This window comes from Girardinichthys multiradiatus, chromosome 9 (genome assembly GCF_021462225.1).
Source record: "Girardinichthys multiradiatus isolate DD_20200921_A chromosome 9, DD_fGirMul_XY1, whole genome shotgun sequence".
Classification (NCBI taxonomy): Eukaryota; Metazoa; Chordata; class Actinopteri; order Cyprinodontiformes; family Goodeidae; genus Girardinichthys; species Girardinichthys multiradiatus.
In genome coordinates this window covers 35,754,312-35,773,734 of record NC_061802.1, presented here as the reverse complement: position 1 = coordinate 35,773,734, position 19,423 = coordinate 35,754,312, and the positions used below count along the sequence as shown (strand labels likewise).

At 38.0% G+C, this 19,423-nt stretch overlaps 1 long non-coding RNA gene across 1 annotated transcript in view; it reads right to left on the bottom strand.

Annotated features, from left to right (window-relative positions):
- The window catches only part of LOC124874241, a 148,403-nt gene extending 129,342 nt beyond the window's left edge, over positions 1 to 19,061 (bottom strand). Inside the window, exon 1 of the long non-coding RNA XR_007039730.1 lies at positions 18,765 to 19,061. This is a non-coding gene — a long non-coding RNA (uncharacterized LOC124874241). The remainder of the gene's footprint in view (positions 1 to 18,764) is intronic.
- Positions 19,062 to 19,423: the final 362 nt, after the last annotated feature.

Genomic DNA, 19,423 nt, shown 5'->3' with positions numbered 1-19,423 from the left:
ATAAGACACATTTTCAGTTGTTTCACACTTTTTTGTTCAGTATATAATTCCACATGTGTTAATTCATAGTTTTGATGCCTTCAGTTTGAAGCTAAAATATTCATAGTCATGAAAATAAAGAAAACTCTTTGAATGAGAAGGTGTGTCCAAACTTTTGGTCTGTACTGTACCTCCTAGCAAATTAAGAGGCTTGCCCTATGACAAGCAAACCACTTCCAATAGAGAACAAAAGTCAATTAATTCAATTTGGAGAGGTTTATTTACATTCCAACAAGACTTCCCTCAGCCACAAACAACTAAATAACAAGAATATCACCCCGGTGCTACTGTGAGAAGAACTCACAAAATGTCTGGTTGTGTGGAGATGAAGCAAGACCGAAGTGCATACAGGAGGATGGAGGCCACATGGTGTGTAGAACACCTCTAACACAGGAATCCAAGAGAGTAAACACAACAATCCAATCAACATGAATGAGCTAAAATTACAGCAACAGAAGACGTAGCAGTGCAGAGAAAACAGATAGATCTCAAATTCAAAAACCTAACACAGGCAGATTATGACAAAAAAGTTATGTCTCTGACGTCTGACTATCAGAATGTGACTCTCTAATAATATTTGGATTTACCATTTACCAGATAAGTGTAATACCATAATGATCAGAACATTCTATCTGGTTTAGTTCTTAAAAACATCTACTTTGGAAATTAAATTTAGAAAATAACTAATCCTGTTTAAGCCCCAACCAGCTTATCCACCAACAGAACCTCAGTGATTCCGGTCTAAAAAGGTAGAGTTCTGAGAGTAAACCTCTCACAAAAAAAGTCTGATCTTCACATCCGTATCAGCTGGCAGGCAGGAGAAGGAATATTTATTGATGACTTTTAGATTTTCTTTTATTTGACTCAGCAACTCAATGTTAATAATCAAAACTATAGTTCACACATGTCTATGCTAATAATGCAATCTAATGCATTGTGGAAATCACAAATAAATAAATAACTCCCAGAACACATAAATAAATGTTTTAAATCTTAAGATTTATATTACTGCTTGGACTTCATACTCCTACTTGAGCTTTGTTCTTAACTCCAATTTGTACTTTAGGCTGTGCACTTTATCAAACTAGCCCGAAAACCTGGTAAACAAGAGGGTACAAAGGTCCCATTTAAGTAAAAGATGGCACTGGTCAGAGAGTGGATTATATGTTAGAGAAAAGAAATGGCATCCCTGCAGGTTGTTTAAGTCCATCACTTGTGGCAATGCCACAGTAAAGTCGTATCAGGTGTTTACACTGGATAGTTTTTAAAAATCAGATCACTATATGATCTCTAGATTTTGAGAAAAAAAAAATTTTTCTCTATCACAATGCAGACAGCAGGGATAAATTCTAAAGAATGCTTTGGTGAAATACTAACTCCACAGGAAGCTTGAAATACGAGGTTCAAGTAAGGAGTTTTATTGCTTAGGACAAGTAAATAAAAAACAGTGTCAAAAGATAAACAATGAACATAATTCTCTTAAAAATGTGATTTTACACTGACCACTTTCCCTTCTTGATATATATTTTGCATTTTTTATAATTGCGACGTAAGTTTCAGCGAAAGCTCAGAGTGTCAGTTGTAGACGTTTACAGAGCTAAAGCATTGCTGTGAATAGCTGAAGTAATGTTGGCTCAGGGGGCACAAATCAGGAAACAAAATCCAGCTGCAGCATTTTAAACACAAGTTTGTGTTTAAAAGAGGGCAAATGTTAAATGAGACACTTTGTTTTGAAGAAAATTGTTTGTATTGGTATCTTTTTTCTAAATGGTAATGAAAACTGATTGCTGAAGAGGATGAGCTGTGTAATTGTTGTAATTATGGTTATGATGCTGATTGTGACAACATGAGAAGCTTCAGAACAGTAAATAAAAAAAATCCAGCCTTTTTGTGATGTTGGCAAGGATTTTATTATTTAAAAAGTTTTTTTCTCTATTCCATCTGATTCCATAAAATGTGAGGTCAGCTAACACAACCACAAACTTTTATGTATTTTATTGCAATTGTAATAGATCAACATCAAAGTAAAATTGTACCTTTCAAGACACACATCACAAAGTTAGTTGAGTTAATCAAAAGCAGTTGTAAAATGATGAGTTTTTAGTTGCCTTTTAAAAAGCTCAATATAGTCCACCATACTCAAACTAAAAGGGAGTGAGTTACAGAATCAAGGGGCCACAGCTAAGAAGGCCCTGTCACCTTTAGTTTTCAGCCACATACGTGGCAAAACCAGCAGGCCTTAGTCACATGACCTTAGGGACAAACAGATACAAAAGTTTGAAATGTACACTGGTGCTTGGCCATTCAAAGCCCTATAAGTAACCAAGATCTTGAATTGTACACTGCAGAGGATGGGAAGCCAATGGACCTGAACGAGTAGCTGCGTGATGTGATGAATCTTGGGGGATTTGGTCAGAAGTCTGTCAGCAACGTTCTGTACAATGTTCAAACTGACCAATGATGCCTTGTTGATGGGTTGCAATAATCCAGTCTCAAAGAAACAAAAGCATCAATAACGACTTCCAGTTCTGTTCATCAGATAATGCTATTTAGCTTAGCAATATTTCGTAACTGATAAAACAATATGTGAATCAGAGACTCGACATGATCATCTAAAGTAAAATGAGTCAAAATTTATCCCAAGGTTCCTGATGAAAGACTTGGCAAAAATGGATAAAGAACCAATAGTTTCCATTATTAAAGTTGTATGCTTTCTGGAGGACAAACAAGAATTACAGATTTTTGTTTATTAAGTTGGAGAAGGGTTTTAGCCATTTAACTTTTGACACAGTCTAAACACTTACAGACATGTTGTTTCGATACCTCATGAAGCTTAAAAGAGAAATGGAATAGCACCTGCGTATCTGATATGAGAAATCTTTGCTCAAAGTGCTCAAAATGAGCTGAAAAGGGAGCATGTAAACCTATTCAATTCAATTCAGTTTTATTTATATAGCGCCAATTCACAACACATGTTGTGTCAAGGCACTTCACAACAGTCAGGTACATACATTCCAATTAATCCTAACAATTGAACAGTGCAGTCGGAATTAGCTTTTTATTCAAATTGGATAAAAGGTTTTTCTGTCTAAGGAAGCCCAGCAGATTGCATCCAGTCAGTGACTTGCAGTATTCACTCCTCCCGGATGAGCATGTAGAGACAGTGGACAGTCACTGGCGTTGACTTTACAGCAATCCCTCATACTGAGCATGCATGCAGCGACAGTGGAGAGGAAAAACTCCCTTTTAACAGGAAGAAACCTCCAGCAGAACCAGGCTCAGTGGGAGCGGCCATCTGCCACGACCGACTAGGGGTTTGAGAGAACAGAGCAGAGACACAAAGAGAACAAAGAAGCACTGATCCAGGAGTCCTTTCTATGGGAAGGAAAAGTAAATGTTAATGGATGTAGCTCCTTTAGTCGTTTCACCTAGAAAGAAAGAACAGATAAACTCTGAGCCAGTTTTCAAGGTTAGAGTCTGAAAGAGAGCACATAGAGTTAGTCACAGTTAAGCTCAGTCAATCGCCATGTCTAGGAGAGAGAAAGGGTTAAACACTGAAAGACAGGGCCATGTGGATCATTGGTAGAGGGTGAGCATTAAGTTGTTGCCAGCAGAAGCTCGGACGATGCCCCTCTCTAGAAAGGTGTCACAGGTAGACACATAACCAGGCCAGGTGTAGCTTCTAGGAAGAGAAAAGAGAGAACAAAGTTAAAAGCTGAAATAACAGCAAATAATGTAAAATTGGAGAGTAGTGTGAGAATGTAGCGAAGAGGGTGAAAGTGGTCGTTATGTCCTCCAGCAGCTTAAGCCTATAGCAGCATAACTACACAGATAGTTTCAGTTCAGATTATTTAGTTAAACGGTGCTTATTTACAACAATGTCATCTCAAGGAACCCCACAAAGGGTCCCACTGATGGTCATTGTTATACTAAAAACCTCAAGGATTGGGATACCTCTCTCTGTCAGACTGATTATAACCATTGGAAAAGAGAAGGGGTCATTCAGGTAGCAGAAATGGAGGGTGTGTTTGCACCTCAACCATAACTGAGCTGGTTTAGGCTAAACCTGACTCTCCCTTACTCCATCCAACAGGGAGGGAAGAAGACGGAGGTAAAAAATAAGGAAGATACTCAGGATAACCTAAGCCACTCTAACTATAAGCTTTATTAAAAAGGAAAGTTTTAAGCCTAGCCTTAAAAGTAGACAGGGTGTCTGCCTCACGGACTAAAACTAGGAGCTGGTTCCACAGGAGAGAAGCCTGATTACTAAAGGATCTGCCTCCCATTCTACTTCTAGAGACTCTAGGAACCACCAGTAAAACTTCAGTCTGAGAACAATGTGCTCTGTTAGGAACATATGGAACAATCAGATCTCTGATATATGATGGAGCTAGATCATTAAGGGCTTTATATGTGAGGAGGAGAATTTTAAATAAAATAAACCTAGAAATAATAAGGGCGAGAAACCGAACCTTGAGGTATACCAAAATCATGATGTTGGTACGTAAGACCTACCTAAGTAAGACCTACAATACTGACATAAAATAATATAAAACCGTAAACCCACCAAGACATGACTGTCCACCTAAAATGAAAGCTGGACAAGAGAGTTTAATCCCAAAAGCAGCCAAGAATCTCATAGTACCTCTGAAGGAGCTGTAAAGGTCTGCAAGTCATATAGGAGAATCTGTATACATTAGTAATCTGTATAAGTTGTACACTTCAGAGCTTTACTGAAAAACAACAAGAAGAAAAAAGTGATTGTTAAAAGAAAACCATAAAAAGTGTCATTTGCAGTTGCCTCCTAACCATGAAGGATACACAGCTAAACTTTCTTGTCTATATTCAGAACACTGTGTGTGGCAGAAAACTAATACTGCACATCATCCCTGAACATGCTATTACCACCATGAAATGTAGTGGAGGCAGTATCACGCTGTGGGAATTATTTGCTTTAGCTGGAACAAGGGAGCCAGGACCCTCCTAGCAAAAAAATGGGGATTGAAGCTAAAATTCACCTTTCAGCAGGACCACATTCCTAAACAAACTGAGAAATATACAGTGAAATGGTTTAAACTGAAGCATATTTACGTGTTGGAATGGCCTAGTTAAACCACATAGGTAAATCTAATTGAGACTCTGTAGCAGGACTTGAAAGTTGATGTCCATAGATGCTCACCATTAAATGTGACTGAGCTTAAGGTATTTTATAAATAAGAAAGGGCAAAACATTTAGTCTCTCACCATGCAAAGCACATGGAAACATACCTCTAAAGGCTTGCAGCTGGAATCACATCACAATGATTCTGAGTATTGACTCAGAGGAATTTAATACAAATGCTTCCAACTTTATAATCCTGTACAACATGTGTAAGTCCACAACATAGAATTTTAAAAAAATACATCGAAGATCATCTTTTTAACCCTGACAAAGGTGGGAAGTTCAAGGGCTATGAATGCAAATGGCTGTAAATAAAGGAAAATTAACTTTTCCATAAAAATTTGTTGCGTGTCCTTAAAATTCTCATTTGTCTTGGAATAACACATTGGGAATTAAAGTCTAAACACAACTGAGCATAAATGACAGAACACTACAAAGGCACAGTTCATTGTATTTTTAACAATCCTGTTAGGCCTTTTCACACTAATTGACCCTCACCACGCTCACCACCCCACACCACCCCTACACCACGCTCAGCACAAAGCTGTTGAGTGTGGTGTGTGTGTGTGGGGGGGGGCCTTGTATAAATGATTCAAATAAAAATTTAACGTTTGGCTGTTTCAACTCTGGATTTGGAATGTAGGCACTTTCTTTTATTCAGGCTGGGAAAGAACATTTACCACCCTTCCTGGTTATATGGCCGAGTGAGCTGCACTTCAACACCTGCTCCTCATTGACCACAACTAGAAAAGGTGACCTCTTCAATCAGGATATTAAGACAGGAAATGAAATGGACAAAAAAGGTGCATTGGTAAAATGAAGCCTGACCGAGTGGGAGATGAGAGGAAGACAGGAGGATTGATGCTTATTCTCTGGCTTTGTTCCCAGATGCAGTGTTATGTCCCTCAACCTTGCTCTGCTGCAAATGTCTCTTTGCTTTTGAGTGTATGTGTGTGAGTTTGCCCTGTCTACCTGACATCTCTTAATAGTAATAATGCATTTCCCCTAATTAATATATTATGGATTGTAGAGTACATTATCGATCCACAACCTCAGATGTTGTCCTGGTTCAACCTCTTCACCTTCTCTTTCTTCAACAGCTGAACCTAAAGTGGCTCAACAATTCTCAATAATGACTTATGTTATTCTCATTTTTTATTTGTTCACCTTGTTTTGGTATGAATTTAGAAAAACGTATCTGATTAATTCCATATGGTCCTGCATTTGCACTTTCATGAAAAATAACAACTAAACTGCACAGGTTGTGGTCTGGTTACTAGTTTTAATGATTACTGTGGTGCTATTTCAAATGCTTCACCGGAGACACAAGCAGAATGCAGTGAAAGTAAAGAATGGATACTTTAACAGCCACAAACCACTCAGTCTCAAATTTTACAGTTTGTTAACTTTGTTATTCTCCGCTTGCAAAAAAAACACTAGAAAGTATCCTAATGTTAGATGCACGAAGAATGATGCTTAGTAGACAGAAATTGGTCCCAATAATTTTGAACTTGTACATATACCTATAGAACATCTAAATGCAAAACTTAGGTGTGTAAGCATATGTTCCACTACCCAACCCAAGTATATGAAGTAACATCACAATGCAAGGGAATGGAGATAAACACAGACAATTCAGTTTGTCTTCACTAAGGTTTGCTGTTTGAAAACATTACAGTTTTCTATAGACTAGAATGACAGTGGTGAAAAGAAAGTGGATTGAACAAACGCTAGCTATACATAAAATTTAACTATTCATTTGACAAAGCATAATCTGAACACAGTCATAAGTGGTATGAATAAGTAAACAAGCTAAAGCCCATCTGCCTGCGGCATTCCAACACCCCATAGCTAATAGTCAAAGCCCTAACAAAGGCCATAGGGGTCTTTATGGCAGCAGAGCCATGACCATATTCCGTTTTTAAAATGTGTTATTAAACACACATTAAAAGTAGGATTTTGAAAAATCATAATTTAGTTTAATCTGTAGCCGAAAATTGATTCTTTAAAGATACTCATTTGTATCAAAATTAATCAAACCAGGCCATTTTCATTTCCCCCATGTTGCCACATAATTTTTTTTTGTATGTGGCACAGACACAACAACAGCCTTGACTGTTGCTCAGTCTCTGGCTGTTGTGGCGCCGCCCACTACCCAATCAGTAACAAACAGTCTTCTGACGTTGTGTATTCAGCACAACACGCTTGGAAATGCATCCAACCAGGTACTAAAACAAGTAACGGTTCCACATAACCATTACTAAAGGAAATGTCATGATCCGCTTCTGTTTTGTGTTTATGTTTGATTGCATTCCTCTGATTTCTGTTGTATTTAAGTCTGTGTTTTCTGTTCCCTCAATGTTGGGTCGTCTGTTAAATGTGGGGAAACTTTGCAAGTGCAGAGCGACTGTTTTTTTCTTTGACTAAATCACTCTTTGCTTCGAAGTTTGGGAATTTGACTGACATGCTAACTCTAGTTTAAATGGTAAACGGCCTGCACTTGTATTTCGCTTTATCAAGCCCCAGACACCCCAAAACACTTTACACTCCAATAAGTTATTTACCCATTCATACACACATTCACATACTGACAGTGGTGGACTACATTGTAGCCACAGCTGCCCTGGGGCACACTGACAGATGTATGGATGCCATACAATCGGGGCGCCGAAGCCCTCTGACCACCATCAGTGAACAAGGAGGGTGAAGCGTCTTGCACAACGACTGAGACAGACAGAGCGTGAATTCGAACCGGCAAGTTTTATATTTGTCATGCACAGTCTCTAGTTGTGTACACTTGTGTTGTTAGTCACAATCACAAAAAACATGAAGGACATTCTTTATTCCTCTGAAATAAAACATTGATTAAAAAATGTCATAAACGCTCATAAATATACCAAATGTACTCTAATTGATCAGTCAGCAACTGTACTCAGATGCTTTAAGTTTAAAAGAATTTTATCTGTTGTGGCACCAAAAAGCCTTTTATTTATTCATCAGTCTAAACAGTGCAATAAACAGATGTGGACTACAAATACCACTTAAATCTTATTTTGAATTTCCTCAATCACCTATTAAGTTGCTTGAAAGAGCACAAATGTCTTGTGCATTTCTATAAAATCAGGTTGTTTCATTCTGCTAAACATGTTGCAATCCCATTCCAAGCAGGTGATTTACAATTTTTTTCTTGCACAATTATCTCATTAAGACCCATATGTAAAAGTTTATCTTAATTGCTTTGACAGATTGAAACGTTTCTAAAGCCACATAATTCCTTTTCTTGCATTTAGGAGATTTACCTCTCTGGCTGCTTGTCATCAGTTCAAGCCAATTGTGCACTGGCAGTAAGGAAAGAAAGCAAATACTGTTAACCCTGGATAAGGTGGTCAAGTTTGAATGTAGAGTTAGTAATAAGCAGATAAAAATAAATGTTTTGTGTTAATAACTGTAAGCTCAGCTATCAAGTTAAAAGTTAAAATCTTTTTTTTTTCCTTTTTACCACTATTTAGAAAGACTAACCATACTAGTTTTTATTTATTCTTTTCTTATGTCTTCATCTTAATAGTTGGCACAATTTTATCAGATAGTTAAAATTTACTCAATAGAAAATGAAGCCAAAGGTGTGGATGTAGCTTCACCCCAAAGAGGTGATTGTATTGTACTGACACCACTAACACTGCCACACTCCATCACTATAATTGATGTTCAAGTTTCTGCTGCATTGCATTTCACTTACAACAGCTTCTTGAATCAACCTGGAGAAAAACTGTGACTGTGCCCTTTGTAGCTGTGCTGTATTATTTTCTATTTCTTCTGAAGAGTGATGCCAAGAGTTTTGGTTGTAACTGTGTCTTTCTATAAGTAAGTACTGAAATATTGAAATTTCTTAGGTGTATAGACCGACTATACAATATCTGAAACTATGCACAGGCTGGTTTCTGGTGGCAAGGTATACCAAGGTTTTGAAAAATTGCAGTTTAAAAACACCTAAGATTTTCTATCAAATTAAGTTATAAAATCCTTCTAATGAGATGCCAGAGAAGATTCTGGAGTTAGTTTTCCATGCTTTTATGGAGCATAAAGTAATTTCAACGTTTATCCTCTCCCACCTTTTGCTGCACACAGCTGGTCAGCTGGCTGAACGAAAGACACTGTAGTTTTCCTTTAAGATAAGACAATATGTTTCAGGTTACACAGAAAGGACAGTCATAGTGGAGCACAACCCATCACTCTTGATTTGATAAAATTGTTTCAAGTTAGAAGCTACAAGTGAAATGCCTGTTAACAATCCAGCAGCAGGAAGATATCTGGGCACCAGGGGTCGCGTATACCAAATATATTGACAATTATTTTAAACGGTGACCGAAAAATCTGAAGGCATCTGTCATTTGGCAGATTGTGATTCAATGACCATTTGGAGGCGAGTTAGCAAATTAATTAGCTGTTGTATCACTTGATGCATGACCTTGTTGGCTTCATTCTGAAAAATGCCACTGCAGCAAACCCACTTGAGACGTGAGTATGCACAAGCGGTTGTGCAATTCAGGTTCATGTGGACCAGGAAGAAGTTGTGAGGCTGTGCGTTTAGGCACAGCAGGTGATTTTTTCGTATTTTAAGTGCAATCGTTTAATTTCATTGTTTATATGTACTTACTGAAGAAAAAAGTTACATGTATTCATCTGTTTAATGTGGATTCTCTGTTCAGTTTGTTGGGACTGAATATTAATTAAGATGAAGAAAAAATGCTATTGAATGTTTATTATCATTTAAATAAATAAAGTGACAGATAAAAATAGATTTCCAATCCACCCCACTCGAGTACAAAAGTAATTGGCAAAGAACCCTAATAACTGGTTGTGCCGCCATTGGTGGCAACAGCTACAATCAAGCAGCTGTGATAACCATAACAATGATTATTTTGCATTGCTATGGTGGGGTTTATGGCCCACTCTTCATTGCAGATTTTTTTTTAATTAAGCCACTCTACAGAGTTTCCAACCATGATTGGCCTGTTTAAGGTCATGCCATTCAAGCTGATATAAGTCCAGACTTTGACTAGGCCACTCCACTGCTTTTGGAGTTTTTGCACAGAATATTTTCCCAAAAGTCTTTTAGACCATCATTGTTAGACCTTTGTGTTCCTTTTGGTCAGTACATGTTTTCTCATTAGAGCTATCCCATCACTCACCCTAACTGAGGGAAGTGAAATCTGCAGTGCTTTAGATGTTGTTCTAGATTCTTATATGACCTCCTGGATGAGTCCACATGGAACACCACTGTTCCATGTTTTTCACTTTGTTGATAATGGCTGTCAGTATGGTTTGGAGTCCCAAAACCCAAAAGCTTTGTAACCCTTTCCAGTTTGATGGATGTCAGTGACTTTGGGTATAAAATCTGAACTCACCTGTCAAAAATGTGGTCAATCATAATTTTCTAACTACATTTTAAATTTACTAAGATTATATTTGTCTGATATTAAAATGTGTCAGATGACTTTGGACGTTCCTCCAGCTATTTCTCAGTATTAGTATTTATTTATCTAAAAGCAGGGCACTTGACCGCTACCAAAAATGTTTAAATTTAAATGATTAAAAACATTTTGTGTTTATCTTTCTTTTTTTAGCGTTAACATTTGTGTTGTAGTTATAATTTGTTGGCTTAAATTAGTTCCCTAATTATTCAATTCAATTCAAAGATACTTTATTGATCCCCGAGGGGAAATTAGAATTCCAGTACAACCCATCCAAACATACATCATGACACAAGACAAGGGGGGGACGGGTCACCGAGGCTTTGCTGCCCACTCACAGGCGCTGACCTTGTTAGATGAGAAAAGAGGCCACATTAGGTAAGTAGAGGGAAAAAAATCATATTTCACACTTTATCCTTAGCAGGATACAGTTTGAGATTGTAAAAAACCTCAGAACAAAGAAGCAACAATTTTACAAAACAACATCATGCTGGGAACGGTGAAGGTGGTGTGAGGGGGTGCATATGTTTATCTTGAGCATGTGTGTGTGTGCAAGTGAGTGTGTGCAACTAAGTCCATGAAGCACTGTCACAGAGACCATTGTCCTTGATGGTTTGTTTGAATGTTCATCAAACAGCAACAAAGTTCTGAGCAGGTCCTCAGGGAAGGGAGGGTGCAAAGGGATCAGAGCCTACTATATCTACTAAATTAGTTCCCTAATTAAATGTAGTAATTGTCTTAGTGTGCCCTCCCCCCTTCTCGTTTCTGGAAAGCTAGCCTTTGTGTATATATTCCAGTGTGTGTTCATTGTTTGGTGAGTTTTTTGTTTGTTGCCTTTAGGTATGTTTGTCTTAGTTGACATTTCATTTCGGGCCCTTTTTCTAGATTCTTGAACTAGGATGAACTTTTGTTCATTTAAGTGCATTTAAGTGTGACAAACAAGCAAAAACATAGGAAATGTGTAAGGATGTAAATATTTTTTACAAAACAATAGATAACATCCAGACTGTAAAAATCAATATTTTACTTTATCAGCCGTAAGAATGATTGTTGCTTTTCAGTTTTAAATAAAAGTAATTAGATAACAGGATACATTTTAGTTTTAAATGTTTGTGTTATTACCATGATACAGTAAAAATATGGTATTTGTCTCAAGGTTACAATACCCTTAAAATCTCATAGTGAACTAAACTTACTTGCAAAATGATTATAGACATTGGCAGATATCTCACAAGTAATCTGTCTGTTAAGCTGCTAGACAGCGTCCCACACACACACAGAAACTAGCACACAGATAAGTCATAAAGGCCACAGCTTGTGACATTTATCGGAGGAAATAAGAAACAGCAATGTCTTGTCATAGGTACATGCATGCAAGTCTATGATTGCGTTGAGCCAATGCGATTACATGGGAGTCTCTCTGCATGCAAACACTGCTGAGGTATCATAGCAGTATTATTTCCAAAATAATATCATAGCCTGCCAGAGACTTCTAGTGGATTCCTTTACAAGATACTGAATAGCGTGGTAGCCCACAAACTGGATAAAAGGGAATATACATATATTCATATACATATAAACAAGTATTAACACATCAACACATTTATACACATTGATGTACATAGGGAGAGAAGTAATAAAAGAAAAGGTCCAAGGAAAAACACACACCTTCAACTACAGCTGTGAGCTTGCACACATCATCATACACACATACACACTGACTTCTTCAAAGGGCCCCAAGGTAAAGAGAATCATCCTTTTCATCTGAAGTAGGGAGGAAGCCCATTGGCCAAATTAGATTGTGCCTTTTCCAGACATCGTTAAGCATCAATCTGCAGTGCGGTGCCATGAATCCCTGTGACCTTGCCTCATCATGGCGCAGCGTTTGGGAATGCTTAGAGAGGCTCTTCATCAGACCTGGAGGATATGGTAACAGTGATGATATTAGTCAGCCTTTATCTCTCTTCTCACATCCATGTTTCTGTATGTCTCCCTCTTCTTATCCTTTATTCCGTTATTCCTTACTCACTCTAGTAGGACAAGGATAACTCAGTAGCTGAAAAGCATTCTTACTTAATCTGACCTCCTTATGTAATCTGCGTTTATTGATCCAGTTTATACCCAGCAGTGTGCTCTCATAATGATAACTAAATAAACAAAACACGGCCCTTTTGTATCAAATGCGACCCATTTTCAATGAGTTCTGTCAACTAGCCGTGAGCCAGTATGAGATTCTGACGGCATGATAACCCAAGTAGAAATATCATGGTTTTATGGTATTAATACAATAATTATAAAAAAATGTAGGACATAATCAACCGTTTTTATTTAAACGGAAAACAATAGTTATTCACCCTGCTGGTAAACAGAAATAAGTTATCACAGTTATAATGATGGTATTTAACATTTAGTCATTTCGATACACATCCGTAAGCAAAAATATGGATGAACACCTGCCAAAGTGCCCTCAGTCTTTGTCAGTAATTGTTTTTATGAATACCTGACTGGTGAAGTGTGTGGTATTATAGAACAATAAATGAAGGAGTGAATTAGTGAACATATATAGAATAAATAGAAACAATTTATCTCATAATACAAGAATTTATTAACAAAATACTTCAACTTAAAGTTAAAGTAATTTAGCTGAAAACTCTAACTAGGCTAGTAACATATAACTAAAATACTAAGTAAAATTGAAAGAATGAGGAAAGCTAATAAACTATGGAAAAAAGAATGAAAAAGAATAAAACTGAAACACCAATAACCAATTAAACGATATCACTCTTAAGTTTGAATATGTTCATTTAAGAACCAAGGTTTGTTTTTAGGAATTGGGAATGAGGCCAACAGAGAACAACAATTGCTAGGTGTTCAAACAACATGTTCATAATGCAAAGCAGCAAGGAAAATAAAATATTATTTTAATAAAATACTGTTGAAAAAAATAATTTGATGAATTAAAAATCAATAACCTTTCGGACAATTTATCCTTAATGTTGTGTTAACTAGCTATCACAGTGAGTGATTGAATGGAATGATGAACTACCAAGATGGCGGAGAAAATGTTTATGGACTCACAAGAGGGCGAAGAAATGAACAAACGGATGGACAACATGCTAGTGTCACATTAGCGAATCAGTTAACAGAAAGAAAATAGCGGCTGTGGGGCTATTTAGCAACCCCTCTCAGTTCCATGTATACCTTTAAGTACCACTAATACAAATAGTGATGTTAATGAGCACTGGTGTCGTGCTACAGCTGATCGCACTGCAAACAAAATAAGCTGTGCATTAAACACAACAGAAGTAATAATTGCTTTGGCATTTGCCGGGCTTTAGCTTTAGCAGGCGGAATAACAGAAACACAATTTTGCACGTTTACATGGACTATGCAGACATAATTTTAGGCAGGTTTGTAAGAGAGGAAGAAGGGAAATTAGAGCAAGCTCACATTTTGGACACCAGTTGTTTATTGTACAGTAATCAGACAGTAAAGAGGGTGGAGAGAATAGAGGAAGACATGCAGCAAACAGCCTGTGACCGTGACCCAGGACAACCGCGTTGAGCTCAGCGGCCTAATTCACTTGTACAGTTAGGCACTACAAGCAAAGCAAAACACAATGAAATAAACAATATTAAGATTGCTTCATCCTAAACAAATTTTCAGTGCACAGACACAACCTCTTACTGTGAAACATTCTGATGAACAGGAGAGCAAGCTGTGTCCAGTAGCTCTAATGAACAGAGCCTAGCGACTAGGCCAAGCGTTTGCTCAGACCAGCCCATATGTCAGGCAAGTGAAGCTGCGTTTTCAATTCCATCTTCTTTAGGCTGCGGAGGGGAAACTGCTTCGTAATAAATGAGAGCGGCGTCTCTTCTTGGAGAACCTTTGATTCAGATTTTTTTCTGCAGAAGCTCAGACAGCCAGTTTGCGGCGGCTAGTCTTATTTTCGCCAGAGGTGCGGTCACCTGATACGCAAACAGCAGACCGTACTTTACTTCGTATTCAAGGTTTCTTCAAATATGCAGTCTTTTTCTTAGCCAGCGAGATCAAGATGTTCACACACATGTCCTTCTGAGTGCAGTCTGTGGAAACTGTGGGCAAACAGGAAGAAATGCTACTGCAAGCAAAATGTTGTAGCTCTATGACATCACAGGTATTCCATCTGTGACCTTTCTGTTATCTGTCATGAAAATGGGTTTATAATGTGCATGCATTTTGGGATTCAGAGTTTTTAACCTGCCCCTTTTGTTCTCTGTATGAAGTTCAGTCCTTGTTCTCCATCCATGGCTGGACCCAACACTTGAATACCTGAAACCTGAAAGGTTACTGACCTATGCCCATTGTCAACATGTCAGTCATTAAATCCTCAAATGTATTCAGGCATGCTTTCTGACATGAGTGTTACCTAAAAAGGCACACTCATCTTCATTCCAGAAGCACAGCAGTTACATTGTGAAAGATGAGATTGTGCTGAGATTGAGATAAATGAGCCTTCATTATAACCATAATAACATAAAGGAGGACCAGTGTGAGGAAGAGGTTGCTATCTTCCTTCCTCTTCTTTCGTCCAAAATTTGCCTTATCCAACAGATCCTAAAACCATAAAGGACGAAGTACACAGAATGGGATTTTTATTTTAAAATCTGGATTTAAATGTACCTATATGTACACACACATGTACGCATGCACTCACACACAAACACACACACGCACACACACTGCATAAAAAAGAAATATGTGCATTTATATTGCTCATTCATAAACACTCACACTCTCCTATAAGCTTCAAAAACAGACTCCAACCACTGAAGCTGCACCTACATGAAATGAGATTTTCAGTCAGAATCTATCATGGAAAATCTCTTGCCCCCATTAACACATTTATCCTGAGCTGAAAACACATGAGGAACACGTTTTTGCACATAACTTATTCACCCCACAGCCATGCTGCAGGCTAAATGAATACAGTAAAAGCATTACGTTTTGGGTACATTTGGCCCATTTAATGATTGGAAGAGATGTGCTAAATCAAAGATATTATAAACCTGGCTCATTGTTGGCAGACAGTGCAAAGAGAAAGTAATTTAATATAGTCAATCTAAAAGCTCTAGAGAAGGTAGAGCACAGAGCCATTAAGACACACATGAACACAGAAAATCTAGTTAGGCAAACAATGCAATATTTCACAAGTCAATGTAAGTCAATGTAGAGTAGACCTCCATTCTTTTCAGACAGAGTAATCTTCCAGCTTATATCCACTACATCAGTGCACATATTCACAGTCAATATTCTGTGGTATACCAATATGGAGGCGAGGACAGAATCCTAACAACCTAAAAAGCAGCACAAGGCAGTGAGTGTGTGTTAGTTCAGAAAGTGCTCCTGAGTCAGAGTACAGAATTGATTGGTCAGTGTAAAACCTAATTCTCTGCATATCAATGTGCAATTGTTAAGTGGAAGACCTGATATGATGTCATGAAAAAAAAAATCAAAAGCCTGAAATAGGACTGTGCCATCTCAAGCCACAAAACCATAATAAAATTGCATCAAGTAAAAGTGTGTCACATCACCATATAAGCATGTTGATATCACACCAGAACCACAAAACATAGAACACACACTATTTGTGTATACACTTCAATATAGTTGGTGGCAGGAATGCATCCTTCCCTCTGTTTGTTTAAACTCTGTAGAAAAACCACGGCATTAGCATTCCTTACTATTTAAAATAGGGATGTTAGATCATACATTTACCCAAGCTACGGAGCACTCAGGGAAAAGCAAGGTTTGCTAAATATTTCAAGCCCTGCAGTGGGTGGCATGCACATCACCATCTCCCTCTCGAATCTCGTGACATATTCTCGTCTGGGCAGTCTCACAGAATTGAGTCAGTGATTGTTAGAGCAAGAGTGAGCTTTCCTATGCATGAAGTCATTGGAAAGTGGTTTTAATACAGAGGGCAGACTAGCAACAAAGGACAATATCCCACAAAAAAGAAAACAGTTACTTCTAAAGGTGGAAACAAAACCAACCTGTTTTGCAGTTTGAAAAAAAGAGTACTACAAGGTACTGGAGATAACAGAGGAGATAGAAACAGACTCCAAAATCTACATCCTAAATACTTTGACCATAAAATGTTTACTTTTTTTTTAACATGGCTGTATTTTATCACTATAGTGAGGATGCATGGAACTTAAAGATGTATTTTATTGAAATATAACACCCCTAATTTCTTGAATTAATAAACAACATCAGCTCCAATAGTGCCATTTCATTTATTGTCGCTTTTCTTGACTCATCTTTTTTTTTTTTTTATATTGTTATAAAAACTGTCACTACTGATTTTAACTAAATATCCTGATGCAAACATTTCTTTCACACCTAAACGAGACAGATAAAGAAATAGAAAACTCTTACAGGCTTCAAACATTTTGACATGCAGCATTTGTCATATGCAGGGAATTATCTTAGAAAACCTAGCAACCACGCAAACACAGTACAAGCCCTCAGGCACACTGCTATTCACATATTTTGATTATACCTTCAGATTGTTTTTAACAGAAGAAGATTGTGGTTTAGCAAAACATTTAGTGGTACAATAAATCCATCCATGTATCATCTATACTCTAATGGTGCATATCTTAAGTGGTCAATGGGCAGGAGGCAGGGTTTACCAGGATTACCAGTACATCACAAGGCAGCACAAAAAGTCAGGCATACATTCATACATATAGCCAATTTACAGTGGCAAATACATTTTGACTGGTGGGATGAAGTCAAAATACCCAGAAAGAACCCAAGGATGCACAGGGAGAACATGCAAGCTCAACACAGAATGGATCCTTGGAATTTGAACCCCAGACCATCTTACTGTGAGGCAACAGTGCTGACAAATGCACCACAGTGCAGCCCCATAGTAAATATAGTGATATGTAAAAACAATGCATTTAAAAAATAAAAAACCTGTATGTTGACAACCACCACAGACAGTTTTCAAACTGAGTCTAAACCAGTTCAAACATAAAAAGTTCCACTCAAAGCAGCTGCTTTATTAAAGCTGCCCCGTTTTTTGTGAAATGGTTCTAAACTGACAGGGCATGGACACAAGGCAACTGAAAGTGCTTTAGTGTATGGTACCAGGACTCTCGCTGTACTTTACCAGGTCAGGTGAGTTACAAACTGAAGCTTTTTCTAAATTACCTTCTCTGTGTATATCACTGACTTCTAATCAGATTGTAATCCAGGAATTTTAAAATCTACTCCATTACCTTGTCCTTTCAATCATGTTTTGTAGCCATTTAGGAGGGGCTATTGCCAGAGGGCGGACTGCACTGTCATTCAGGGGAAGACAGCTGTCATCAAGGATTACAGTTCTCATGAAAGACTATCACTGATTGCTGCAATCTTGTTTAGGGGTACCTGACTAAATACCAGTGGCACGACTGCCAGGACAATGCATTGTAACAAGAGGTTCAATATCATTTCCTTTATCTGTCAATGTGGCTGATTGCTGCGATAAAATTGCACAATGCAACAAATCAATAAATAGCAAAGGTACACAGACAGTCCAAGCAATCTCTGAGAGAACACTTCTCCAGTATACAACCTTGAGGCAGCATCCAGCTCACAATGATTGATACTCAAAACAGATATTTTCTCACCAGTCAGGTCCAGGCCGGTGAAAAAAAACACAAGAAAACATGTCTGTCATCTTCACTGAGCTGTAGCTGACAGAAAGTACATCTGCCCAGTCGCCTGCTCCATCCATCTGCAGCCTTATCCATGTATATTTCCTTTTGCTCTCTATATCTATCTTATGTGAGAATGCATTTATCAAAACCTTGTTGCATCTCTATTTTGCTTATCTACTTCCTTGAAACTCTTTCAGTATGCTGTTGCACTCATTGAACTTGCATGCTTGAACAGAATAGTATGGTGGAAAAAACACTTCACAGCATTTCAGAACAAATCTCTATTTCAACTCCATACAAAGCTGTTATTTTACTGTAACATGCACTGCCTCTGAATGTACTGTCAGTTCAAACCCACAGTAGCCTCTCTTACTCATGCCTTTAAGTGCTGACACACACCTGATGGATCCTGCACGTTACCGATTCTCCTCTTCTACTCTGCCACCACAACACGAAGGTCACTCTCGGCCCACAGTGTCTTCCTCTCCTCCTACAATCTATCCCTCTTTTTCTCAACCTGCTTTAGTCAAAATGAGAGGGAGTCCTCCAAAGGGCAGGAAATCCTCAGTCACAGAAAGAGATACTTAGAGATCTTACAGCCTAGCAGCTGCTGATGAAACACAGCGGAGCAGCCAGCTGTCTGAGTGGTGGAAGCAGCGGTGGGAGGCTATCAAGGCAAGGCAAGTCTGCACCACAGCAAGCCCAACAGACACATGCAAAGCTTAGTGAGTCTCTCGCTCAGAGCTCCACGCTGCAAAGCTCCGAGTCAGCAGCCGTGCTCCCCTCCCTGCTTAGTCTGTTTTGCTCTCATTTTGCTTTCACCCCTCCTCTCCTTTTTTATAATGACCACATTCCCAGTATTAAAGGACATATTTCTGTCTCCATCCTTTCCTCTGTCAACATTTCAAAACAGCTGAGTGACTCATTTTCGGTCAGGTAATTACTGTGATTTTCATTTGGGATTACATCCTTCAAAAATCCAATGTACTAACTGTCAAACTACAGTTTTTTTCCACATTTTACGTTTAAAATGCATTAAATAAATGTTTTTCCTATAA